The 11,401-nt window shown below is 37.5% G+C and overlaps 1 long non-coding RNA gene across 2 annotated transcripts; it reads right to left on the bottom strand.

The window, feature by feature from the left end:
* Positions 1-463: 463 nt before the first annotated feature.
* LOC143850786 (uncharacterized) lies at positions 464-4,781 on the bottom strand. Of its 2 annotated transcripts, none has more exons than XR_013236052.1 (3): positions 3,545-4,781; positions 3,339-3,443; positions 464-549 (listed from the first exon to the last, which is right to left on the bottom strand). It is a non-coding gene; the product is annotated as an uncharacterized LOC143850786 (long non-coding RNA). The 2 variants fall into 2 exon arrangements; XR_013236053.1 differs by having other exon boundaries at positions 465-549; positions 3,173-3,443.
* Between the last annotated feature and the right edge of the window lie 6,620 nt (positions 4,782-11,401).

Raw genomic sequence — 11,401 nt, 5'->3', positions numbered from 1 at the left:
GTTGGCCTTATTTTGGGTCTCGTATGTAATGAGAGCGGAAGAATAAGAAATTGCAATAACCAAAACTCAAATAAACTTTCTACACTTGATCCACGATTTTTCAAAGAAAACTGTAACATAAGAAGATAGAGTGTAGAATTTATAAAAGGTCCAAAAAAAGTCCCCTTTTTCATATTCCAAATATCCATATATATTCTTTACAAGTGAAAAGACTCAAAACACTTCTGTTACTGTTCATAGAACATAATAGTATATTTCGTCAGAGAGAAAAAAAAGTATCCATTCCTTCATATCATTCGGCTATTATATACAAGTAGTTGCAGGCTCGTGTGTTGCACGGGGATGGAAAACAAAGAAAAACAAAGAATCAAATGAAGCGAACAAAAAATATCTTCAGACCAAAAGCATTATAAATTTCCTACATATAAAATATGCACAGATATGTATCCCCCATGCAAGAAGTGATTAATGTCGGGATAAATACCGGGAATATTAGCAGATCCTCTCCTTCTTTTTCCAATAGCTTCGCAAGAAACAGTATATGTGCATCTGTAATAAAAGAAGAAGAAAACAAAAATGTTGATAAAAAGGAAACGAAAAAAAAGAAAAAACAAAGAATCAAATGATAGAGAGAGTTCACATCTATAGATATCTATTTATCAAAAACAAAACATGCATAGATATGTATCCCTCATGCAAGAAGTGATAATGTTTTATGGTTGTAGCATGTTTTTGAATGATAAAAAAGTACAGTTATTATCCACAATGAAGAATTTCATATCTAATCGAGTTTCACAGCAATTAAATAACTTAAATTCATGTTCAAGCAAATCCTCTTCCAAAATGAAATAGTATTGCATAAAAATCCCGTCACAAACTACAAAAAAGGAATTTGACCATAATTGGCCACTCAGTCACAAACTAAGAAAAAATATATGACAAATAGAATTAACAATCTTTCATCCTTTTTCTTCCCAAATGTCCCTCTCTTAAAAAAATAAGAAAAAGGCATACGAATAATACAAAACAAATAGCACCCTTAAGCATCCCAAATGAAAACTCAAACCCATCATAAGTATCCCACTTAGTATCAAAATAATACTATTTCCTTCTCAGTGAACACACCATGTCATGGGCATCCTCTTGGATGAGAGAGAGGGGCTAAACCTCCATGCTTTTCTAGAAAAGAGAACAACAGCGAGTGAATGAGTAATAACATCATCTAAAGCCTAATTCCCAATTTCAATGATACTATTGGTAATGAGAACTGCTTGATTCACTGCTGAGCAACCATGGTAAAACAACAAAATGTATGATACAGCATGGTTGAACCCGCTCTGATCCAATCCATCCACTAGGTTGGCCTTATTTTGGCTCTCGTATGTATTGAGAGCGGAAGAATAAGAAATTGCAATAACCAAAACTCAAATAAACTTTCCACACTTGATCCAAGATTTTTCATAGAAAACCGTAACACAAGAAGATAGAGTGTGGAATTTATCAAACGTCCAAAAAAGTCCCCTTTTTCATATTCCAAACGTCCATATATATTCTTTACAAGTGAAAAGACTCAAATGCTTCTATTACTGTTCATAGAACGTAATAGTATATTTTGTCAGAGAAAAACAAATATCCAATCCTTCATATCATTCGGCTATTATACAAGTAGTTGAAGATCCGTGCGTTGCACGGGAACGTAAAACAAAGAAAAACAAAGACTCAAATGAAAAAAATGAGTCAAATGAAGCGAATGGAAAATATATCTGTAGAGCAAAACCATTATAAATTTCCAACATATAAAACCTGCATAGATATGTATCCCTCATGCAAGAAGTGATTAATGTTGGGATAAATACTGGGAATATTAGCAGATCCTCTCCCTTTTCAAATAGCTTCGTAGGAAACCGTATATGTGTCTTTGTAATAAAGGAAGGAGAAAACAAAAATGTTGATAAAAAGGAAACAAAAAACAAAGAATCAAATGATAGAGAGACTACACATCCATAGATATCTATTTATAAAAAACAAAACATGCATATATATATATATGTATGTATACATATATATGTATGTATGTATCCCTTATGCAAGAAGTGATAATGTTTTATGGTTGTAGCATGTTTTTGAATGATAAAAAGTACTGTTATTATCCACAATGAAGAATTTCATATCTAATTGAGTTTCACATCAATTAATTAACTTAAAGTCATGTTCAAGCAAATCCTCTTCCAAAATGAAATAGTATTGCATAAAAATCCCGTCACAAACTACAAAAAAAAGAAGGAATTTGACCATAATTGACCACTCAGTCACAAACTAAGAAAAAAATATATGAAAAAAAGAATTAACTATCTTTCATCCTTTTCTTCACAAATCTCCCTCTCTTCAAAAAATAAGAAAAAGGCATAAGAAAAATACAAAACAAATAGCACCCTTAAGCATCCCAAATGAAAACTCAAATCCATCATAAGTATCCAACTTTGTATCAAAATAATACAATTTCCTTCTCAGTGAACACACCATGTCATGGGCATCCTCTTGGATGAGAGAGAGGGGCTAAACCTCCATGTTTTTCTAGAAAAGAGAACAACAGCGTGTTGCAATGAGTAATAACATCATCTAAAGCCTAATTCCTAATTTCAACGAACCACTGATCAAGTTTTCTACTATTTAAACTTTATTTGATTTTTCCAAGTAATATATGTTTTATATAGATGGCCTTCTCAGTTGACTTCCAAAGATACTTAGTTCACTATCCTCAAATATTGGGCTACCTCTCTTTTTTGTGATTTTTGTATGGAAATAGAATAACTTGCATGCTCCGCATTTATCTAAAAGTTATAAAACCTGTTTATTTGGGTCCTAACCTTGTAAGCAAAAGTGTGAACCTAGCATGTTTCTTAAATCGTAGGCAGCTACAGACGGACATCATATAATAACTCATAAATCAGATATCGAGTGATATATCAATTTGGTTTCCATATTTTATTTTAATTTGAACTATGGTTCAAACAACCAATTTTGGATTTTGGGAAGCAATTATGAGTCTAATAAGGCAAATTTAAGCACCCTTCCATATTAACCATAGCTAAATACAAAATCTCTGAAATGAAAGCATCTCATTTTATGATTTAAAAAAAAAAGGAAACAATTGGAGTTCTGATACACGTACTTTAATTGCATTAGAAAGATGCCCTTTTGAAGCGTTCACTATATAAAATTATCCATCCTGAAATGGAAATCTGGGTTTCTTTTTTCTTGAAATTATCTGCAAGATAATTATCACACGAAAAAACAATAATTCGAATTTTAAAGCTGTGCAAAGTCTAAAAATATACAAAGTTCACGGAAACCAAACGCATGGAAGTAGCGTTCGTGGCGACCCGAAATCTCTTTCTGCCCCATGAAGTGGTAGCCACATTGGAGAGTTGGGATGGTCCATCCTGAAGATACACCGAAAGAATGTAGAATACCAAAAGTCAGGAAGAAAAGAGAATTGGATTAGTGAAGCCTGACGGTGCCGATTAGAAGATGACGATAATACCTTCTTGCCAAGGTTCAGATAAGTAATCCAAAGATCATGTCCGGTCAGCATCACACGAATCAGATGAAAGACTTTCAGCACTGACTGATAAGACTTTATGGCGACGGAGGACCGAGCATCTTCGAAATAGGAGCAACATTACAGTTTGTTGACGAGGAGGGTCCTTGGTTGATCTGATCTTTCACCAGCAAACCCGAGAACTGAAAATCAAAAAAAGGAGAAAAATGGAAAAATAAAAAGAAGAAGATTGGAACAAAACGATTCTATCTTATTAGTGGTTCATGTACGTGATGATATCGATAATATCGAAGAGGCTAAATTTACAACTACTGCCGCTGTTGATATAGAGAAGATGGCGAGATAAAAAAAGGGAGAAAACTTACTTGGGATCCTTGGAAGATAAATGCTTGTTCATTTTAAAGAAGAAGGCTCGGGCATTATAAAGACCAAGGGTCATGCCAGACGAAGGACCGCGGGAGGAAGGGTGGCCTATAAAATTACCTATGGGACTGCCATCGCCATTATTTGGTTTATGTTATGATCCGGAATCTGAAATTTCCAAGATCTCTGCAACTGAAAAGAGAGTGGGGAAGAAGAAGAAGAAGAGAGGAAGAATTAGAGAAAAGGGATTCAGAGAAAAAGAGTATTCAATTATATGCCCTTACTTCGTGGTGACTCTGTACTATATAGAGCTATTCCTAACGGAATTGATGCTCTGACACTAATGTAACTAACTCAGTCTTTTCTATCCTTCACAATTAAAAAGAAAAATGTAAAAAGTAACAACTTGGTTTAACACCCCTTAACTAATCAACTTCAGCTAATCCTAATTACGAATGTAATCCTTCATCCATACTGGTGTCTCCTTCTTTCTACTCTCTCTGTGCTTGTCTTCAGGGTATCGCTAATTTGCTGAACCTTCTGCACTGAAATCACCCTCCTCCTCTTCCGAACCTTGCCTCCCAGTCATGTCCTGTTCTCTATCATTTCCCACCCCTTGAAAAATAACCTTGTCCTCAATGTTTAAAGAGGGGTAATCTGATTGAAGATCAGCCAAACTCTCCCACGAAGTGTCCTCTGGTAGCAGTCCTTGCCACTGAACTAGCACTTGGATCACAGGTTTATCTTGTTGAAGTACAACTCGTCGTCCCAAGATGGCCAAAGGTGAAATAACTGGGTGATTGTCAATATTGTGGGGAGGTAAAATGCAAGGAGAGCGTGGTTGTGGTCCATAATATGGCTTGCTTAACTTCTGAGTAGATCTATGAACAACCGTTTGTTGCTGGTAAGGTTGAAGCTTGAGTAAAACCCATGTCCCAACATCAAACTATTTGTCGATGCGTTTGTGATCCGCCATGGATTTCATTCTTGACTTAGATTGAGCCAAATTTGTCTTGAGTTGAGCTAAGATGGTATCCCTCTGTTGGAGCTCAGTATCCACTGCCTCAATTTTGGATGAACCTGGAATATAATGTGGTAATGAAGGTGGTGGCCTTCCGTACACTGCTTCAAAAGGAGTCATTTGGATTGTAGTGTGGAACGAGGTATTGTAAGAGTATTCAGACCATAACAAGAAGGAATACCAATGCCTTGGGTTGTCTTGGGAAAATGCTCTTAAATACTGCTCCACACATCGGTTGAGGACTTCAGATTGGCCGTCTGTTTGGGGTTGGTAGGCAGATGAGAGGTTCAAACACGTGCCGCTCAATTTAAAAAGTTCTGACCAAAATTTGCTGAGGAAGATATGATCTCGATCAGAGACAATTGATTTGGGTATGCATTGAAATTTGTTGGAAGAGCGCCTAAATGAGCATATTTAGATAGTCTATCAATGACCACGAAGATGGTGGTGTATCCATTAGATATAGGTAGCCCAGTGATGAAATCCATGGAAATATCTTCCTAAATCCTATCAGGAATCGATAACGGTTGGAGCAATCCCATTGGAAGAGTAGCTGAATATTTGGTTTGTTGATAAACCAGACAGTCTTTAATGAATTTCTTGATATCCAGGCGCATGTGAAACCAGAAGAAACTGGCAGAGATTCGCTTCAGTGTACGTAATACCCCTGTGTGGCCCCCTTGTACAGTGCAGTGGAATTCATAAATGAGTTGAGTTCGTAAGGAGGAGTTTGAGCTGATGAATAACCTGTGATTGTGGAATATGAGCCCATTCCGAATTGAAAACTCTGGTGCTGCAATTCCTTTGTGAATCTGATCATGGAGCTCCAATAACTCTGGGGCAGTGCGGTTCTCATGTTGGAGCTGTGCTGTTATGTTGAAGACTGGTTTCGAGGCTACCAAATGCATTTGACAGGGGTGTTCGGTGTCGAAAACAAGGGAAATTTCTTCAACCCTTGATAATGCATCTGTTGCCTGGTTCTCCTTACCTGCTCTGTACAGAATAGTGTAATTATATCCTAACAACTTGCAAAGGTATTTCTGTTGTTCAGGAGTTTGAATTGTCTAGGCCATTAGGTTCTTCAAACTGCGATGATCAGTATAAACAGTGAAGTTTCGCCCCAAAAAGTACCGCCTCCACTTCTTCACAACCTCTGTTATAGCGAACAATTACTTCCCATACGCAGAAGCCTTGGACATGGTGGGAGTCATTTTTTTACTGAAGTAGGCAATTGGATGCTTGTTTTGCATGAGAACAGCCCCAATGGCTATGCTTGATACGTTTGTTTCGAGGACAAATCTTGGTTGAAATTGGGTAATGCAAGAACATGTGGTTGTGGACCCCGATCCTGAGGAGGCGGCGAGGAAACGGGTCCCCCGTCGGTCCTTTGGATCTCCACATGTAGAACAGCTCTACCATGGAACTCTCGAAATGGTGCCACCCTCACAGCATAGCACGAGTGGCGATATAAATGAGATACCTCTTGATCCAGAGCCAGGGCTCGAAACCAAGACGTACCTAAAATAACTCAGAGTCGTCATCCATGGATAGGCCATGGAACCCCAAAAACAAATCCTCTGTGCAATGAATAACTAGAAATATATATGAGTCTGTGCCTGATTATGAATGAGGAAGGTCCGAAGAGCGCCCCATCCGTCCGAGTACAAGCACTTGGTCTCTTATGCCATTTATTTATTAACTTTGAAGAGTTTTGGGCGAAAATCATGTGAAATGGGAACAAATATCCCCTAGAAAAACGTCTACCTAAACATGCATGACCCGGGGAGAATGAGCACATACAAAATAAATAACAGAAATGTCACCTAAGCATAGCTAAGTTATGAGTGTCATGCCTAATGGGTGTCTAAGTTCTGGTGAGCAAACACATGCATGCTACAGCTAAAGGTATAAGGTATGTACAGGAAAGTAAGAACACACAACAAAACATACAACACGACTCGATACCACACACGACACAACACAACAAACCCTAGACTCTAAATGTTGTCGCCCGATTCTTTGAATGGTCTGATGTTCATCCGAAGCTGCCTACGTATCCCTGCCTCCACGAGAATCAAGGCAAAGTAGTTCTCCGCGCCTATTCTAAGCTATGATGCCTAAGACATTTAGACTGCTATCATAGATCCAACCTAAAAGACTAGACTGGTTATTAAAGCTTCTTGAGCGATATTTAGGTTCAAGTGAATTGTAGATTTTAAGACATCCTATATAGGGCTGTGCATTAATCGGTTGAAACCGAATTAACCAACCGAACCGAATTGGTTCGGTTAATTCGGTTCGGTTTCGGAGTATGACAGTTCGGTTTCGGTTTTGCAATTGCCATATATCGGTTATCGGTTTTCGGTTTCGGTTCCCAACGATAAAAATCGGTTTGACTGAAAAGACCGAAATGGTATAAGGCTTTAGAATTCGGTTTTTGGCATCGGTTTCGGTTTTGCAAACCAAAATTAAGAAAAGACCTTACATCTTTTAATTTTAAAGGAAAATGATATCCAGCCCCTTTGTTTTACTTAGGCAGCCCTACACTACACTAGAGAGAAACACAAGACAACTTAGACTAGGGGTTGTCCCAAGTAAAAAAATCATTGTTATTTTAACACAAAATCTACAAACCCTTTCATGACCTAGGGACTAGGGTTTTTTTATTTTTCTCTTCTCTCTTCTCTGCTTCTCTTCTCTAGCCTCCTCACCTCTAGGGTTTTCAGTTTTGGGTTTGTTCCGAGTCTTCCGACGCCTCTCCAACTCCGGCGACCCCATCTATGCCTCACCGATGACCTCGAGCCACCACACCAAGTTCTGCAACTCCGAGCTCCAACGGCTGTGATTTGCGTTTTTCAGTTTTGGGTTTTTTCCTCTCAATCTTTGGATCTTTCATATTTTCATCTCTCTATCTCAGGTAATAGTGTAATAAACACAATAAAAATCTTGTTCTATTTTCATTCATTTTTTTTTGTCTCTGTTCATGTGTTGTTGAATTTTTTGTTCTTCTTGCCTTCTTAATCTTCATGTTCTTTGAATACCCATCTATTCTCTTCTCTTTTTATTTGTCTTCTTAACCATCACTGGTTGTAGAGGTGATGGCCTAATGGGTGAAAATGAAAAGGGTTTTGGAGGTGAAAATGAAAAGGGTTTCAGTTTTGCTTGTTTCTCTATTTCGAGAAGGCACATGGGTTGGCTAATTGGCTTTGAGGTTTTTGGTTTATTATATATTTGAGACTTTTAGTTGCTTAGTTATCCATCTTTCTGCCACTGCCTCTTGTTGAATGATGGGTTCATATCTTTGTGTTCATGTACTTTGTCACTAAAATAACACCATCCTGAATAAATTGGCATTGTCTTTGCTGCATGAATCAAGAGACAGCCTTTTGGTTCATTTTATATTCATTTTTGTGTTATGGAGTAATATTTTAGCTGGTTTTACCATTCCAAAAAAAAAAATCTGGTTTTAACGAAGTTTGTTTGGGATGATGAGTGCATCTCCCTTGATAAACAGAAAAAATGGTTTGTTGGGAGGTTTTGAAGGAGTACAAATGTGCATCAATGAAATGTATTTTTTAGCTAGAACCAACCAAGCTGGTGGTTTCTTGGGAGGTTTTGTAGAAGTGTAGGCCCACAATCTCGTTGATGCTGCCCAAAGCACATTATTGGTGGGACCCACTGTATATCAAAATCATCCATTATAAATAGCCCACACCCAAAACCGGAGAGTACCCGTGCTTCATATGAGTGTTTTGTCATTTTCTATGAGATACGGGTATTTTGTCATTTTCATTGAGATAGGGGTATTTTAAAATTTTCAATGATATGGGTAATTTACTCCTCGTCATGTTTTACACTATGAGTGTTTTTGTCATTTTCCATCAGATATAGGTATTTGTGTCAGTTTTCATTAGGGGTATTTTATCTTTTCGAGGAGATAGTTTTCGTCATTTATATGAGATAGGGGCAGTTTAGTCATTTTCCATGAGATATGGGTGCTTTTGTAATTTCTTATCCTCATGTAGATATTTTTGTCAAATCAAAACCCTCTACCATGGATTGGAGGTGTCAATTGAAATTGCATTTCCTTCCTATCATGGAAATGAGAAATCATACCACTCCCCCACATAATTGAAAGCAAGGAAATGGGGTCCCGATTCCTTCATTTCAGTTCCCTGGGATAATTGCGTTGGTGTCCAACACAATCACTCTATCAAACAGAAGAATTGACAACTTTATGCGGAATTGTACTTTGCTAGTTTATAATCATGTGGTATCAAATGCATGCTAAGCAAATTTAAAAGAAAAATATTCAAATACCCGCTTGTGTCTTGACTAGTACCCTATTCACTACTGATGGACATTGTCTTTATTTAAAAATCACGTAAATGACGTAAAATAAAAGAACATAATGTGAGTAAACTACCACTAACGACTTAAATCACCACCACAAATGCCCAAATGATGAACCCCATCACTAAGTTTAGCCTCTTTTTAATATGTATAGGATGGTCCGCCATCATAGGTTTATAAATTTGTTGGGGACGAATTTTCTCCATAAGAGAGGAGGAATAGATGAGACACAAATTCATAAGTCCTCTAAACCACAATTTAGAGAAAAATGATCTTTGAAGAAAGGAATTCATGAGTATTGTGACTTACATTAGAGGGTTTTGGAAAATACACGTCATATGAAAAAGAAGGATGCTTGAACCTTCTACAATTTCTCTTTTAAACTAAGGAGCCTGAAGTTGAAGTAAGAAGGTCGAATTAGGGTTTGTTTATAACTAGAAATACATTTTGGTTATTTTCGTAAACTTCTAGTTAAAAAAATTCTAACTTGTTTAGCACTCTATAAGATTGTTTTGAAGTCAGGCATTTTACAGATTAGAAGTCCCTACTTTGGGAAGGGTTTGGAGTCACAAAGATCAAGCCCATGGTCTATAGAAGTGGTCCATGGATTGGCTTTGTAACCATTAGAAAATTAAAATTTTTGCAAGTATCTTTGTCTTTTGTTTGTTATGTTCTCTTTTAGACAGCACCATCTAGACTGTTCTTCTAGTCGTTTATTGAGGTATATGTTTGATTTTATTTTTGGTCAAATTTAGGTTTCAAACTCGTGATAGTTATTCTACTACTGCGGCGCACGACACAAGTGAAACGGCATGAACAAAATGTTGTTGAATCTATCGACTTTCTTGTTGGAGTCACATTTTTCTCTTCTCCTTCAGACGATTTAATAGCTAGCATGACATTCGCTTGAGTAGTTTTGGAAGACATCTGTGTGTAGGGCTAGTTATGGTTTCAACAAGGTAGGGAGCAAGGAGGCAGGAATCGCACCCTGCATTGGGGAATCACGATTCCCCTGGAACGCAATTCCGAATCGTGAATCTTGACGCTTCCCTAAAAAGTGGGAATCGCGTTTATGAATCAAGGCGGATGCGCTTCCCAACAATGGGAAATGCGCTTCCCAAACTGTAAGCCCAAGGGCTCATCCTCTTACCTTGTTTTGATGATTAACAAATCCAAATTGATTAGTTCTTTATGGACTAATAGTTTGCCTTGAGTGTTGTGGGCTAGCACATATACAAAGATGGCCTATGCTTGAAAGATGAGCCAACCAATGGACAAACGAGCTAGAACATACTTGGACAAACAATGCCTTGGAGGTACCAAGGAGAAGCTCATCATCATCATCTCAAAGCATTGAACACACAACGGAAGATTATGAAGGCCAAAGCTTGTGGATCACCAAACTGCAAAGGAGATTGAACCAACATTGGAAGGTGTCAAGCAAAGTAGCTCAACCTTGAAAATCCCAAAGCAAGCCAAGCACACCATTGAAGATCAAATGAAGATTCACTGAAGAGAACAAGAGAGTACTTAGAATGGTAGTATGTATCACCTTTCTCTCTTGTGTTTTCTCTTGATCAAGGCACATCTTAAAACCCCTAAAAATATATTTTTCAAAGAGACTAACACACCCTTTAAGGACTTAAACGTATAAGTGAATGGCCACGGTGGTGCACCAACATGTTGGGTCCCATATGGTATTCAACACAACATTGAACAAAACAGAGTTCCAAGTGAACAACCTGGACCAGCAACTAAATCCTATCAAAACTTATTTAAAATATTTTCAAATATTTTTGAAAATATTTTTAACAGATAGCTCTCATTTTTCTCATATCCGTAGAGTAAAAGAACGTCAAAATCCGACGAGAAACGAAGGTGATATGAATTTTTCAGATTGGACACTGATTGTTGTAAATCCAGTCTCGGAACTCCGAGAATTTAATTCTCGGAGCTCCGAGAAATGCTCCAGGTTCTTAAAATTAAATCCCTGTTTTGTTTCTCGGAACTCAGAGAATACCCTCGGAGCTCAGAGCTTGGAACTCTGAGAAAATTCTCGGAACTCCGAGCAGTGTATTTGTTCAAAAAAAATATAACCGTTG

This window comes from Tasmannia lanceolata, unplaced genomic scaffold, assembly GCF_043159265.1.
Source record: "Tasmannia lanceolata isolate RefF3 unplaced genomic scaffold, GAP_Taslan_0.1 ptg000018l, whole genome shotgun sequence".
NCBI classification, from domain to species: Eukaryota; Viridiplantae; Streptophyta; class Magnoliopsida; order Canellales; family Winteraceae; genus Tasmannia; species Tasmannia lanceolata.
This window is presented reverse-complemented; position numbering and strand designations above follow the sequence as displayed.